At 40.3% G+C, this 17,180-nt stretch overlaps 1 long non-coding RNA gene across 4 annotated transcripts in view; it reads right to left on the reverse strand.

The window, feature by feature from the left end:
* The window catches only part of LOC114013734 (uncharacterized), a 166,663-nt gene that overhangs the window by 12,309 nt on the left and 137,174 nt on the right, over positions 1-17,180 (reverse strand). For all 4 annotated transcript variants that reach the window (XR_008745277.1, XR_008745269.1, XR_008745278.1 and 1 more), the window contains 2 exons: positions 6,874-6,967; positions 4,760-4,808 (listed from right to left, as the gene is read on the reverse strand). This is a non-coding gene — a long non-coding RNA (uncharacterized LOC114013734). The remainder of the gene's footprint in view (positions 1-4,759; positions 4,809-6,873; positions 6,968-17,180) is intronic.

The raw sequence follows: 17,180 nt of genomic DNA on the forward strand, positions 1-17,180 counted from the left end.
GGGAAGATCATGGAACAAGTCCTCCTAGAAGCTATGCTAAGGCACATGGGGACAGGCAGGTGATTCAAGACAGCTAGCACGGATACACCAAGAGCAAGTCCTGCCTGACCAATCTAGTGGCCTCTATGATGAGGTGACTACCTCAGTGGACAAGGGAAGGGCTACGAATGTCATCTATCTGGACTTCTGGAAGGCCTTTGACACAGTTCTTCACAACATCCTTCTCCCTAAATTGGAGAGATAAAGATCTGATGGATGGACTGCTTGGGGGATAAGGAATTGGTTGGATGGTCACACCGACAGGATAGTGGTCAAAGGCTCATTGTCCAAATGGAATCAGTGACAAGTGGTGTCGCTCACGGGTCTGTTTAATATCTTCATCAATGACATGAACAGTGGGATCAAGTGCACCCTCAGCAGGTCTGCAGACACCAATCCAAGTGTTGTGGTTGATATTCCCAAGAGATGGGGTTCCATCCAGAGGGACCTGGACAAGACCAAGAAGTGGGCCAATGTTAGCGTCATGAGGTTCAACAAGACTAAGGTCCTGCATACCGATTGGGGTAACACCTGGCATCAATATAGGCTGGGGGATGAAGCGATTGTGAGCAGCCCTGTGGAAGACCTGAGGGTACTGATGGATGAAAAGCTGGACATGAGCTGGCAACGGGCACTCACAGTCCAGAAAGCCGACCATATCTTGGGCTGTATCAAAAGAAGCGTGAGCAGCAGGTTGAGGGAGGTGATTCTCTCCCTCTACTCTTCTCTTGTGAGACCCCACCTGCAGTACCGCATCCAGCTCTGGGGAACCCAACGTAAGAAGGACATGGACCTCTTGGAGCAGGTGCAGAGGAGGGCCATGAAGATGCTTAGAGGGCTGGAGCACCTCCCCTATGAAGACAGGCTGAGGGAGTTGGGGTTGTTCAGCCTGGAGAAGAGAAGGCTCTGAGAAGACCATATTGCAGCCTTTCAATACTTAGAGGGCTTATAGGAAATACGGGGACAGATCTTTTAGCAAGTCTTGTAGTGACAGGACAAGGGGTAGTGGTATAAACTAAAAGAGAGTAGATTTAGACTAGATATAAGGAAGATATTCTTTTACGATGAGGGTGGCAAAATACTGGCACAGGTTGCTCAGAGAGGTGGTAGGTGCCCCATCCCTGGAAGCATTCAAGATCAGGTCAGACAGGGCTCTGAACAACCTGATCTAGTTGAAGATGTCCCTGCTCATCACAGAGGGCTTGGACTAGATGACCTTTAAAGGTCCCTTCCAACCCGAAGTATTCTATGATTATATACAGAATAACTTAGTATTGCCAGCAAACTAAGACACCTCTAGATTTTTCCCTCATTTCCAGACCATTTATTAATACTTGGAGCATTGCTGACTTCAGGACAAATCCCATGGAAACTTCACTGGTAACCTCCTTCCTCTGTGAAAACTGACCGTTTATTGCTGCTTTCTGTGTTTTAATCTTATCCTCTGACTTCTTAGATTCTTTTAAAGTTTTTAGTAAGTTATAAAACAAGTAGGTTATATCAGCCATAATTTCTTTATCCACAAGCTTATTGGCTCCTCGGAATGCTACTAGATTTGTGAGGCATGACACCCCTTCACAAATCCATGTCAATCCTCTGTCAACATACAATATTAATTTCTGTGTCCACTGGTTCTTCAGAACAATCTTTTTACACAAAACAGTAACCTAGCTCACAAGTTTCTCTAGAATCCTTGGGTGTACTATCATGTACTGCTGATCATTATTATCAATTTCTTCTTTAACCAGTTCTACCAAAACCAGCACCATGGAATCTAAAAGCATCTTGGAAACAATGTGCTTCGAGTTCCCAAGTCCTTATGCAATCACAAGGGTACGATTATAGCTGGGTAACCAATAGCTATAGTGAAACCTAACACAAATTAATGGGATTTGGTGAAACAGGTGTTCTTATCATTGATGATCATGAAATACTCAACACGATAATGACTTCTTCAAGCCTTATTTTCTACACTCAAAAGGTAAATCAATTCTAACCTAACCTGAAATGTAATTGTAGTACTCCTACGTGAATATGTGAACATGAAACATTAGCTGTTGATACCATCCCTCTTCCTAAACTTTCAGCTCAAAACTTTTCCTTCCCCAAACATGAGATAAACCCAAACCATAACCCTACTTAATATATGGGCAGTAAACTAATTCTTGCAGCTAAAATATATTAAAGGCACTAGCTGTATCATCAGAAGCAGTGTTTCTAAATCTCCATCCTCCCCACACAGGTGAACAAACTCTACAAAAAAACACCTGAGTAACAGCATTTGCCCTCCATAAAACAACCTGCTGCTTCTCCCTGAAGCAATTCCAGACCTAGTGACAAGCTAGGCTCAACGAGCATTTTCTTCTTAACTTTACTCCTGTTTTTAACCAGAAACTGAAATCTAACCAAGTGACTATTTCATAAAGAAAAATCAATTGAGATTCATTAGCAAACAACATTCATTCTAATCTCCATTGGTCCTAAACAATCCATCAGTGAGCTTGGCTGATGAAGCCTCCCTCTTTAAAGTCATAATGAAACTCTAAAATTTATTAATTCAAAGTGAGCGATTTGTATAGTAAATCCGAATATAAGGCATTTGTTTCCAATTACGCAATCTGTCATTCTATCTCTGACAGTCTTGCAGAATGCAAGAATAAAAATGCTTTCTACCTTCTTTTCTGAAAACCTGATTCTAGCCCTAGCCCTAAAATTAACACATACTGTAGAGAGAGGATGGATCTGTACTGGAATACCTAATATGAAGCATATGCTCCTGCCCACGCCATACTACTCTCTCTGACATGTTTTTTCCCAGTTCCCCAGCCTTATCCCAGACCTTCCTTAAATGGAATACGTGTCCAGGAATACTGAAAATAAAATATTTGCTTATGACTACACCAGCTACCTTTTGAACCCTTATAAATCCAGCAATAAATTAGACTTGATACAGCCTTCCTTCCTGAAACCCTAACTCTATCTTTCACTAGTTCCTACAGAAAATTTATTCAACCCCAGTGATATCAGCATTCTTATTCCTGCCATTCAAGTGGATCTGACATTAAAACAGGTCTCAAGGTTCTTTTTTTCTTTCAAATTTTGAATCTAACTATAAGGTTACCTATACACAAAAGCCCTACAGGAAAAGTGAACGTTACATATTCCCTCTTCCATTCCTGATGGCCAGGCATGTATCTCACTATAAGATAAGCTTTTCAAATCTTATTTTCAAATTTTATTAAAAAATTAACATCTGATAATCAGTACTCCAGAATAAAGTTCAAGAACTGGTGAATTAAATCGTAGTGGCTATTCAAAGGACTCTTCCAAAAGGTTAAAGAGAAGTTAAAAAACAGCATTAAGGCACTGGGTCTGGCAAAGCTCTTAATATAAGCACATTGGCCAATGTGTATGACTAACCTTCAAACAATGAAATAGTGTTTAGCACTGAACAAGCCATAAATAAAGATAATGCTTGCCCCATGAAACTCACCATCTAAAAATGAGCATTGAAGAAGACAGGATGCTGTAGAAGGCTTAAAAAGGGACACTAGCAGTGTGATCTCATTGCAAGTCTGCCTGACCCACTTGGTTAAATAAATGTTGAAAGTAAAGAGAGTATTTAACTGATATTGCTAAGTATTAACATGCCCTACAAAGACATGGTTTAAATGAGATAGCAGGATATGGTATATCAAAATCAGATGTTAGTTTGCACTTGGAGCACTTGGTAGGCAATCCAAAGATGGGAATGAAAGATAGAGGGGGATGTGAGAACCTCCATGTATTATCTATGCCTTTATTCATTAGATGGAAAAAAGGTACATTATATTCAGCAACAGATTTGTGGTTCTGGCACATATACAGCCAGACTCAGCTATGTTGCCACATCATTCTGCATTATACATCCCACAGTGATGATGGAAACCGCCGACAAGGTGGCTGTAAAAGACTGGTCAGTCTTTTACTTTGACTGGATAATACCAACCAAGTATCTCTGCTGCTAGCATCTGCCATCCCAGAAATACCTGTTTTTAAAGGGGTTCTGAAACAGCACTAAAGACTGCACTACACATTATGTGTAGGCAAAACTGCAAGCAAAATTTTGGAAATTTTTTGTTGAAACTATGGCTACCAGGATGCCATTTAAATTACCCCAAGCTAACTCAGGTGGCAATTTAACTGTAAAAATGTGGATGAATTACAGAGAAATATGTATATAACTAATGTTATCTTTGCCTCAATCTTTCTCTGTAATATTAACATTTTTCCCCAAGATAAATGTGTATTTTATCACACAGAATAATTCATAATATTAGAAAAAAGTAAAGCCAAATTCAACTAGAAAGACAGAACTCCATCCAAACCACTTACACTGAAACACTAAGCATGCCCTTCAAGAATAGCTTCCATGGTCTTGTGAGGAGGGGAAGCAATTTATCACTGAATCCAGCTCTTAGGTATCTGAACATAATTTCACATTTCAGAAGTGAGCTCTGTGACTTTCTTTCACAGGTTAAAAATACTTGTTAAAGCCATCTATACTGTTGCTAAGAGAAATGACATGTTTGGCAAGGATATGTGAGTGATAGCTGGAGATTCTTGAAAATAAAGTAGATTTGGCTTACAGGTTGTTTTTTTTAATTTACTTCAGAATCTTTAGTAATAGTTACCAATAAAATGCAAACCATTACATAACACGAATTCGGTATATACTCACCAAAGGATTTCTAGATCTTCTTCAGAATCTTCCTATGAAGCCACAGCAGCTGAGATAGAAATACACGATTGAGATCTAACTTTTAAAAACAGTTGCAGAAATGTAAAATAAATATCTTCCATTTCATATATGGATTTAAACACAGCTTCCCTCCCGCAATAGAGAACACCAAGCCAGATTCTCAGCTCTTCACAGCTCTCTACGCCAGTGTGCCTTGTGTGTTAGTCATTCAGATTGCTCTTAACATACACTGGAATAAGTGAGCTGGGATTTAGGTCTTATCAGGCTCATTTCGTGGGAGAACATGACTAGAAACCAATTCCACAGGTTATACATTTCTATGAAATCCTTAAGAAAATTAAAAGTCTGTTTTTTCTATGCTGTTTGGAAGAGAAACCTGATGTTACTGAAATACTCCATATGATGTTAAATGGTACTATAGAAATCTGCAGAAAATGACTTAAATGAAATTGTTACTTCAAAACTCTAAGATCTGAAACAGTGAAGTTCTAAACCGTTCCTTGACTCGAAGCACATGACTGTTTCCACCAGCTTCACTGGGTTTCCTTGATGGTTTAAGGTGAAATGCAGAGTATGGCAGGAAAGCAGGCTGGAGTTTTCAACGGCCTGAAAAGGCAGAGAACCTAAACTGGAGGGAAAATATCTCTCTGAAGATGAAGGGCAAGATTCTCAATTGATGTACATCTCTGCAACTTGGCATCAGTGAAGCTATGCTGATTTACACCAGCTGAAAAATCTGGAAGGGAACAATGCACTTTTTGTTTAATTTTTATGATGCTCATTGGACTAGGCCACGTTCATGCCCAGTGCTCTGAAGTTCAAAAGCAGTCCTGCAACTGGGTTCTTAGCACTAACATCTCAGACAGCCCTTTGCATTCTTTAAGTGTTACATTGAAAAGCCCTGATGTTCTGTAAACATTATTGTCAGAAGAAAACAGCTACAAAACTTTTGATAGAAAGAGTGGAGTATTGCTTAGGATTTTTACGCATTCAGATGCCAAACTTCTTTAAGAACCTGTGCATTACTTGTAGACATGACCTCAGCTAACCCAAAGAAAGCCACAGGCACGTCTCCTTTCCCTATTGGCAGCTACTTTAATTGGCAAGTTCACAATGAGCACTTTTGTTTGCATCCTAAACATGCAGAGCACGATTAAAATGTTTAATACTTTCATCCTGAAAGTGCAGCAATTAATATGTTGGGGTTTTTTTGTAGGCCAAATCATTACACATTTAAATAGCATCGTTCAAACACTTAAGGAACTTGTTTTACAAGGACTCAAAAGGTTCCCCATTTAAAATTATACAGATATAGCTTGGTTTAAAAATAGACATTTTGTTTGTTTTCCACTCAGTTGCTCTACTATTTGGTGTTCTTTCCTTGCACATGTAGTCTCCGAGTATTTTACTACCCCCTACTGCATGGAAAGAAAACTGTGCAACACTTTGCTGTGGACTATACGCTGCTAACACCTCTTGAGACCTCCCCATCAGCTGGAACACCAAGGGGATAGATTCAGAGTCGCTGAAGCTACAGGATCCTGGTTAGGTTGCCACATGAAGTTCTTAGTGGCTATGGTGTGGATAACAGAGACCAAAGTTTTCTTGAGAGCTCTGAGATAGTAGACCATTACGGGAGTAGCATGGTTACTAGGTTTGTATAGTGCATATCATCACATATCCAAAGCAACTAAAAGTGCTTTGTGAAGCAATGAGTCAGATCCGGGTTGTACAGTAACCACACACAGGGATTTATGTTTTCAGGAACTATGTGTCCAAGAGCAGCATATTGTTATAGAGGTCTCTGGCACTAAATGTGTTGGGTAGCCACTGAATCAGACTGAACACCTCTAAAGCCACGTGAATAACATTTGGTGTACTACTGTGTACCAGCACAACCCACATAATATTTACTCTCTTGGGCTGCTATGTGATGTGAAGAAATTCCCCACTCTCAACTCAGCTGAACCTCACTGTCTCTCTTGGTGAAGGGCATAACACTAGATCGCCTATTGCACTTGCACAAGAAAATGCACACTCCACATACAATCTGTAGGTCAAATAAAGCACACACTCAAATCTTGCTCACCCACCATCAGAAGCCAGAGCTGATCACTCCTCTTCCATTTCCTTCACAAGCTGATTTGCCAGCAAATATCCTTGTTCTTCTGCCATCAGCTCCCCATGCTGGAATAAAAGGAATTTAAATTTGTGCTCAGTGGCATTTCCTCTCCCACTGCAGTTCACACTGGGTTAACCTGATGTTCACGCTGGGTAAGCCTATTTCAAACTGGGCATTCCCTGATGGCAAGGCTGGTTGGTGCCTGGTTCACCACAGCCCTGCCCTACCTGCCTTGCTGTGTAGCAAGGTGGTCTGCTCCCTGGACTCCCCAGCTATTGTCCTAGCCATGCTGCCTGGGAGGTAAACCTGGCTCCTTCAGTGTTTCCAAACTGAGACTCTCAAGGAACAGGATCTGGGATTTTTTTATGCATGTCTTGTTGAAAGTATCACATACCTGTTTTCTTTCCTGATTTGGGATGCAAAATATAACAGTTAGAAATTGCAAAATTGTCTGTGAAAGAGGAAGCGTATTTCCCACACAACTATTTGTCATTGACTGCAAGGGTGGTTTGTACAGCTTGGCTGATAGCCTTAGGAATAATATTTTAGGAATATTTTTCCCATATTAAACTGTAGCACCTTTAAAAAACTGTTTTTTTAAAGGCAGTACAGATTGGACTGTGAACTACTGTTGGGCTGGAATAATGGTCATTTAATATATGTATTCCACAGCAGAGAACAAGTCCTAAATGGGAAGTCCCAGAGTTTCAATCCAATCCCTTGGTCCGCTGGGGAAATGCCCTGCTCCGAAACTTTTGCTGGCACCAGTCATTTCCCACTCCGTACCAATGCTGATGCATGGGTCAGCATTTTGCAGTGATGGACATAAAGTCTGCCAGGTCGTCAGCCCTGTTTTCAGTCTAACATTGCCTGCACGTGAGGAAGCCAGTAGTTTGGCATCACCTGTTCTTCCCCTCCACCTTTGATAACAGGCTTAGGCAGAAACAGAAAGGAGCCCTTTACAATCAGTTGTTCCTTTAGGTGAGCATGGTCTTCAGTCCATAAATTGTTTCTACTGCTTTGGCACAGTGCTCCTGTCTGAGCAAGCCACCAGTCTATCACCCTCCCTTCAGAAAGAGCCATTTTGTAAAGGGTACACAGCTGGACTGGCATGTGATTTCAACCACTGCAACAAAATGAGCTCAGCAGGTAGAGGCAGACACCAGTCCAAATTCCCTTTCATTCCCTAAACCAGAACTGGTAACGCTCAGATCTTGAGTCTTCTGATGACATTCAGCACTCAGTGATGCTGCCAGTGGATGGTAAAGGTGCAACAGGCAGAGGGTATGTAACATATACTATGAAAGAGATGGATTAGCCAGAGAGTTTCACACAGCCAGCTCTTCCTAAATCTAGTCATATCCAGCACAATCTACTTCTGTAAATTTCTATTAACAATTTTTATAAGAAATAATGCATTTGCCTGTATTTTACTATGATGTCAAATACATTATTTGACATTATCTTTTTTTGTTCCAGACTGTTCAGCTAACTCTAATAATCAAATTGCTTTATTCTATCTTCACTTCATTTAATTCACTTCCCATTTCAGGAAAAAAAAAATCAAGACTAAACATCTACCAAATGTTATTGCTCTGCAACTGAATGTGACGGATGGTCTGAGAAGCACATAAAAATTAAACAAAAAGTGCATTGTTCCCTTCCAGATTTTTCAGCTGGTGTAAATCAGCATAGCTTCACGGATGCCAAGTTGCAGAGATGTACATCAATTGAGAATCTTGCCCTTCATCTTCAGAGAGATATTTTCCCTCCAGTTTAGGTTCTCTGCCTTTTCAGGCTGTTGAAAACTCCAGCCTGTTTTCCTGCCATACTCCGCATTTCACTATAAATTACCACTATTTTGGTTAAGTTCATTACTGGTCCTAATGTGAGAAGAGGTTCTGTGGAGAAGGCACAGAACAGATGTGACTGGTCAGCCACTTTGTCCCAGACCCCATCTGGCTGAGATCCAGGCATTGTAATTTATCAGCGTTTCAGTTTCTGATTTGTAAAATATATCCTTAGCAAAGAGAAATATGGATAGGCTTTGTTCACACTTGCTTCTCAGTTGATTGGGTCCCATGATGCTATAAAACCTATAAAAACCTATCAAAATGAATTATTTTTAATTTGATTTAAAATGCAGCCTCAAAGGGACTACCATTTTCTATTCAACTTGATCCTCTAGCCCCTTTATTTCCTCTTCCTGAAATTCAGCAGAGCCCACCTACAGCAGGGACCTGGTATCCTCTTCCTACCACCAGGGAAACTGCAAGCATAAGAGGGAAGCAGCCTTTATGAGGTTAAAGCCCAGGACTGCCAGGCTCCTGAAGCCTCTTCTTCAGGCAGCCTCACACACAGGCAGAAAGGTACCTGCAGCCCAGACTCAGGAACATATGTCTGGATGACCCGTCCACTCCTTCATGCGAGACCACCAGTCCACTCCATGTGAGACAACACTCACTATCTCCAAAGAAGCCGGGAGGCAGCTAGCTCTTAATCACTCATTCATCCCCGAAAGGCTGCCTCTAGAATTTTTGTCCTCACTTGCTGTAACACCATTGGTTGTTTGCCTGCCTTCATCCTTCCCTGCCTCCCTCCTCACGATCCTTTTCTGTCATTTCTCTCCCTCATCTTTAACCACAGCTCCTCCCAAACTGGGCTAATGAAAGCTTTGTTTTCACTATATAAGCCCCGTGTATAATCAGATACATTTAAAAAATAACAAAACTGTGGAACTGACAAGACATGTGTCTACCATCACCCCATATCCAAACACTGAGGTTTGAGCTTGGCTCAGGCATCTCTGAAAATGCCAAATGTGGATTTCCACAAACAGAGAAATGGATCCATAGCTGCTGTAAACAGAATAAAGGTGCATTGTTTAAAGTTGCCTAGCAAATGCACACAGTAAATCGTACATGCCTTGAGAAGAAAGTCGCAGACTTCAGCCGGACAAACACTTATGCACATGTTTAACATTAAGCAAGAGAGAGTCCCACCTTCAAACAGGACACTCACAAGCTTAAAATTAAGTAGCAGCCCAAGTACATAAAGATCAGAAGTCTCAGACTTGTAGGCTCTCTTTGTATTGAAAGCTAATCCACATTTAGAACTTAGATATCTCTGTAGTAGTTAAAATCAGGCACCTCCAGACAGACTTCTTTTTTTGCTTTGTTTTACAATTTTTTACAGCTCCCCTGTAACTGAATTCAACAGATTTGCTTAGGTCTACCAGCGCAAGTGAAAACAGAACTTAAGGGATCATCCAGTCTAAGCTAAGGAAAAACACGTATGTAAAATCCAGGATTTCTCACAGGCAGTTTTGAAAGGAAGGGTCAGATTTACAGAGCAAGCACTCAGCCCTGCTCTGGGGTGCCTGGCCACACACAGAACAAATGCCAAGTCACCTTTGATCCTGAGGATCTGACAGAGCTGGAAACAAAACACACTGGCAGCCCCCCAGGAAGCCTTCAGTACCTTCACCCCACAGTGATGCAGCATCCAGTTTCGGCATTAGCAGAAGCACAGAAGTTGCATGCCCACCTGCAGAGGGGTCTGGCATATGCTGAGCCCTGGCTTGGTGCAGCTGCATTGCTCATGGCCAGTGAGTTGGCGAGCTTGCAGCTAGCCAGATCGTGACTTCATTGGAGCAGAAGACTGAACCGTAGACACGTCAGGATGAGAAAAGACAATACAAAAGAAATGAATGGTGGTGATGGTGGTGGTGTGAAAATTAATAAAGAAATAAGGAAGCAATGTAACAGAGAATAGAAGTTTAAAGTACCAGCCTTCTCCAGTTTCTTAATTAGCAGACTTCTCTTTGGGCTTAGGGTGTCACTGTTGGTTTTTTGTTTGGGTGCTGTTGTTTTTTTAATGTTGTTACATCTAATTTTGTTTCCAGAACAATCTCCTATATGGTAATAAAACACTTCTGCATTGTTCATTCCTGAAAATGCTAACTTGATTTTTACGGAAGGAAGGGGACCGCAAGAGGCACAACTCTTATTTCACAATAAGTAAAAATCTCCCGCTGGGTCTCTGTTCATGATAATATACTATGGGAAAAAAAAAAAAGCACTACAAACATATTACTAGCAGTATAATAAATAGCATGTGCAAAATGTACAGTATAGTAAATACACTATGGGGACTACTTACAGAGTCTCTTCCACTCCATAACCATCATCAACCGTCTTCTGTGGTTTGGCACATCAAATATTTGCTATGTACTTTACCATTTTAAAAGCACTGCAAATCCTTGGCTGGACACCAAACAAATGCTGTACATTACTTTGTCAACTGTTGCCTTTTATATTCAACGTCTGACCTTAACTCCCCCTACAGCTCAATGTGTAGAAACGCCAATAAAATACATGCTTATTTCCAGTGGCTTTTATTATTAAATGGGTTTGTCACACTGACGAATCAAAGGATTTCCCTTTAAGGGGAATTCTCAGAGGAAATCTACAACGTTAGGAGACGAGACTTTGGAACTATATTTGACAATCACCTCTTTTAAAGAACTGTTTTGCAAGTTGTGTAAGCACATAAAACTCTGTTATCTGAAGAATAATGCAGCCCTTTCTGCACTGCTGTGGAAGGGCAGACATACAAGTGATCCTTATGCATTCCTTAAATATATCACTGAGGAAACTCACACTCTACACTAATTAGTAAATGCAATACTAATACATATACACACCCCAACAGAGCTGTCTGCGCAGGTAAGGGGAGAGAGAAGAGAAATTGTAGGCAGGCAAGATGGGGACACTTATCTTTGCCAAAGGCTTGGCTGGGCCAGGTGGTCTCAGAAGCTGAATTCCAGAGCAACTCCCAACACTAAAGGTGGATCCGTCCATCTCCTAGCAGCCTAGGCAACCTGTAAGGACTTTCTTATTTCTGCCTGCCTCAGACTCACCAAAGGAATCAGCTCCACTATAAATTACAGAATACTATATCTTATCCAAGAATGAGTAGAGGAATAATGAAACAAATAAAAGGAGTCCAGATGAATGGAAATACAGAAGCAAAAGATTGAGATCTTGCTTGTACATGGACTTAGAAATGAGACTGCTAACAAGGTTGCAAATTGTGGTATCACGCAGATGCCAGCAGAAGGAACAGTGAGTGCCAGCTTACTGAGCACAACCTAGATGGCAGGAGCAATCCATCATGTGTAGTAACCAGATACTGAGACAATGTCAAGTGGCCCTGGCTCTGATCATGGTTCCACCCACGTGTCTGATTTCTTATCAGCACATCTGACATTTTCTGAAAGCTCTAAAAGACTTCCTCTGCTGGCCTGGCCTGGACTCAAGCTGGAATGTGCAACAAGAAGATTCCTTCATGGTACAAGCAAATCCCAAACTTTTCAGTCCATACTTCTTTTTAAGTAAATTTTCTGTAAACAATAAGAATGAATTTGCAGAAACTGAAGGAGGTGGTACAGAGAGGCGTGTTTGAAATGAAAAAATACAGTCCAGGTTATATTCTGAAAAATAGTATCAGGAAATCAAAACACACACAGCATACATAAGGATGACAAAAAAAACTATTATTATTGCTATTACATGCCAGTCGTAATGTCCCTAAAAAAACTTGTCAGTTCTCATGGATTTGGGTTCCTATGGAAACCACTTTTATTAAGTACTGTTTTTAAAAAAAAAAATGTTGTTTAGCATATTGCGGTTCCTCCTAGGTCACTGAGTTTTTCTCTGAGATACATTAACATCTAGTAATAATCGCTTCCGTAGTTCAGCACAAACATTTAGGATTCTGCACTCTTTTATGAGAGAGGGCACGTCTACGCATTACATTAGCAAAGCCTTTACCTCACTGTCCTAAAATGGTTTTCATGTAGAATAGAGGCTCTAGGGCATCTCGATGGCTCTATTTGTACTCAATTTCAGTTTTTCATCAGAAAGTGCATCCATAGCTAGTGCATGTCTAGAGCATTTAAATTATCCCTACCCTATGTGATATAACCTCTTTCCTAAAGGTCAGTTGAAACGTAAAGTCTCTCCTTCCCTTCACCTCAGTCTGTATTTAGACCTGCACAGACAACTGTCTATTTGTTGAAATAACACCTTGTAGAAATGTGGCCAACTGTTTACAGATTGATACATATGCACCAAAGACTGACCCCAAGTCTTGGTTTCAGTTATTTAATTCAAGGAAAGTAGCCACTCTATCACTCTTCTGTTAGCAGATTGATTACAAATGGACTCTTGCCAATGCTAAACTGATCCAGTTTGAGGATGGATGTTAAGTCCAGACATTTCTTTCAGGAGACTGTTTTCTTCTGTGCCAGCAGCTAAGCTTTCATCTCCAAAAAATATGTGAATGTCCAGAGTTCAGTGTTGCAAGGATAAGTTATGAATTCAGAACCAAATACTACCTGACACTGCAATGCGTGACTGAAACAAAAAACCCCACCAAAATTCAAGTAACAGCTTTTGAGAAGTAGAACGTGAAAGTCACCTCCAACCGTGTTAGCACTGAACCCTAATGATGGTCCACGTCTAATGGACATTGTCTCTTATTTCACGTACAATTAAATATGTCTTCAGCACGTTACAGTGACTTCCACAGTCTTTTGAGAAGGACTTCTCGTTTCACACTTCAATATGTCAATAACTACCCAGCATTACTGTCGCAGGAAGGGAGCCCTCAACCACTTCCTAGCTTCTCTGCAGTCCTTCTGCAGGCAATTTTCCAGAAAGGCTTTTGACTCTCCTAAAGTCTACTGTCTTAGTTAAGCAACAGCAAATATAACCAACAGCACGAGACTGCAAAAAGTAAAAGGAAACTTTGAAGACCACTAGATTTTGAGGTCCAAAAAGACATATGATTCTATAATACAGGCCACAGAGTTCCATCCAGGTACTTTTGCACTGAGCCATATAATTTCTGTTTGAATAAAATATATCTTCCATAAAGGCATTTAGTCTTATTCAGAAATGTCGAGAGTGAATTCACTTCTCTCCTGGGTAGTTTGTTCCAGTGGTTTACGCCAACAACATTTCCAGAGCTTACAGAATGAAGAGATGTTTTCTGCATTTATATAATTCCAACCCTCATCTATGTGGACTTAAATTCATTAAAGTCAACAGACCTCAGTCATCGCTGATTTAAGCCAAAAACTTTAAGTTCTATTGACTGGCTTTATTTTTAATACCACAGAACAATTTTTTTCAAGACAAAAGCCCCCCCCCAATACTTGTTTGACAGGGAAGAGGAAGATGCGCACCAATTTCTCACACTGCACTGACTCTATTAGATAAGGACTGAAGAGGTTTGGGTGTATAGGCAACATGGTAAATGCGGGTCTTCAAGAAATCACCCCAAAAGACATGGCCATATCTCACTGGCAAACAAACTCACGATGAGTTGAGTACAGCTTGCAAAGAAGGTCAACCATTTGTTAAATAACTGGATGATCTAGGTGTGGAGGTTAGCATGGAACAGGGTGGATGATTGTTCTCAGTGAAAGATCACCCTTTTCCTGTTTTGAAAAACCTCTTATCACCAACCCACTTATTCAGGTGAACTGATTTTGCATTGTCTTTTTCAATATTTTCTTGCAACCAGCGTCTCCATTCATTACATTGTAAAATATGGATGTCACAGTCTCTTCAGATGTTTGCAATAAATCCGTTACAATAAATGGATGGCGGGGTGTGTTCATCATAACTGCATTCAGCAGTATGCATTAGGAACAACTCGGCATCTCCCATCACAAAAACTGCTACAGTGGCAGTCAACTTCTGCTTGTCTTTCACATCTGGCCTGAAAACAAACAGAACTGGCATTGCTTCCCAGTGTAACAACCCTTCTCTCCCATCAGCCAAAAGCTTCAGTGCAGCTGAGAAGGGGAAGAGTTAAAGACTGGATGGTACTTGCAGGATATAAGAACAGGAGCACAGGGAAGCAAAGGCTCATGAGCAAGAACAGGTGGAACGAAGAGGACTGTGAGGAAAAGTAATCTAAAAACCAAAGTAACCAATAACAACATCTTTATCTGAGTTTGTCAGATCAGCCTGTCAAGTACCCTATTGTATTCCTATGAGATTACGTATATAGATATAGATTTATATATAAAACAGGAAAACAACCCTTTGGGGTCTTTCTGGAGGATGGTAAACACTACTAGAAGGTATAGTATGTCTGGGTTAATGGAGAAAATTAGTAGTAGAGCCCAATATTGCAAATAGGCTCCACCCTGTCTACTATGGAAGTAATATTATTAAGCATTTCTTCTGGCACCTCATAAAACTGTTCTGCTGGGAATCGGCTTGAGAAGAGCAACTTTTAACACATTAGCTGCCATTCTACTGAGTACTTCTCATCGAAAATTCACAGAATCGCTTGCACAAGCTAAATTACACTTTCCCATTCTTCTCAAGGGAAAACCTTAAACACTTTCATATTAGGACTGGCCTTTGTCTACACTTCGGTATGAAGTGGAATAAGAGGAATACCCTGATGTTGAATGTAAAATCCGTGCTTGGAACTCTAGAAATTTCCTTGCCATTTTGCCGTTAGACACTAGGTGGCAGCAAGAAATTCATTTCAAACATTCGCTCTCATTAACTCCGCGTTACCTGCTACTAACTGTGAAGTATGTGGGCTTGGTTATTCCAACTGTTTGATAGTAGTGTCTACAAACACTTCTACCCTCACACTGTTCTCCTATCACCCATGACCCTAAACTCTGTTGTTAGCTCTGTTCATAAAGACCAAGTACCTACTGCATTACATACACAGCCATGCAAAAAATACATCTAAGGTAAATGCAGATGTCTAAGGTGTGCCAAGCACAGCCCTTCTAGTGATCATGTATCAATAGAAAACGCATTCATTAAGTCTTACTTTATTACGTAGCCCTTTCTTCCTATTCGCTTTGGGTTTTTTCTAGCAACTTTCTTCTTTCCTAATGTGATATTTTTCCTTTCTGATAGTTCTAGTTTTAGGATCTACAGTCTTTAGTAGTGTAAAAAATGTCTTTTTTTTTTTTTTTATTTCCCCCCACCGATGATGTTCTATAATTCATATGGCCCAAAGTACAAACCGGAGAGCCGTTCAAGGAAGATTTTGCAAGTTCCTGAGTACCTTTTGTCAGGATTTTTCTGCCCTTTAAATTCAAGTAAAAAGTGGGTTTTGTTATTACAGAGAAAATTTACCTAATTTTAACCTATTGATCAGTGAACAGTGGAAAAATTCAGATCTTTAGTCTATATCTCCAAAGTTAATGAGTATCTGTGGAACATTCATGATTTCTGCTGATATGAGAAACTGCTCCAAGGATTCCTAAGACCAAAGCAGTGCTCTAAAAATTAAAGGTTATGAACCAAGCTTTTACACCTACAAACGGCAACAGACTCTATGGATCAAAGGAGAACACATATAATGCACATGGGCCATAGTGCCTTATACGAATTCAAAGGATAAAACAAGCTGAAGAGCACCCAGAGCATACCCTCAGAGCTGGCACGCCTCTGGAGCAACACTCCCCAAGCTGCAAGTGAGCCAGAGCTGCAACAACATCACTCCACCTAATCTGAAGTAATGTGACTAAAGCACACTGAGTAAAAAATAAATCTAAGAAACTGTAACAAAGATACCCATATATACATCTATTTTTACCTATCCACCTCCTATATGGATTAAACTTCCTGAAAGAGAACACAGATTTTAACTATACAGCCCTTAAAGTGATGTATGTGTGTATACTTTATTGCATATTTCCATTGTCCTTTTTAAAATAATTTTCTTCAAACAGTTAGCAATGTATTTTTTCAAGTGTATTGCTAAAACAAGACTATTCAGGTCTGTTTGAAAATGCTCATTTAATGCTTTAACATCTCAGAACAAATATGCTGCTTCACAGTGGCCAGACGTTGCACTTGACATTACAAGGACACACAGCTATTACAACGTCTTGTTTGGGACGCATGCAATACACAAGTATACAGAAAATCTGGCTTTCTATCTAAAGCTTGTTAGTGTTTTTCCCCTCAGAAATACATATTTGTCTTCCAAAAAAAACATCTCACAAGATTAATGAATATTCTCTTTGTTAAAAACTTTCATATTCTCTGTTCAAGAGGAACAACTTCCAGCTCGTAATTAATCTGCGCTATGGTTCAAGGACAGAATTATTTACTTACAATCTTGGAATGCCGGAGATTGAAAACACATTTTCATCAGGTTACTAACAATAATGAGAGGGGTGGTGAGGTCTGAAGAACTCAGGTGAAATTCTTAAAATAGCCA

This window comes from Falco peregrinus, chromosome 1 (assembly GCF_023634155.1).
Source record: "Falco peregrinus isolate bFalPer1 chromosome 1, bFalPer1.pri, whole genome shotgun sequence".
Taxonomy (NCBI): domain Eukaryota; kingdom Metazoa; phylum Chordata; class Aves; order Falconiformes; family Falconidae; genus Falco; species Falco peregrinus.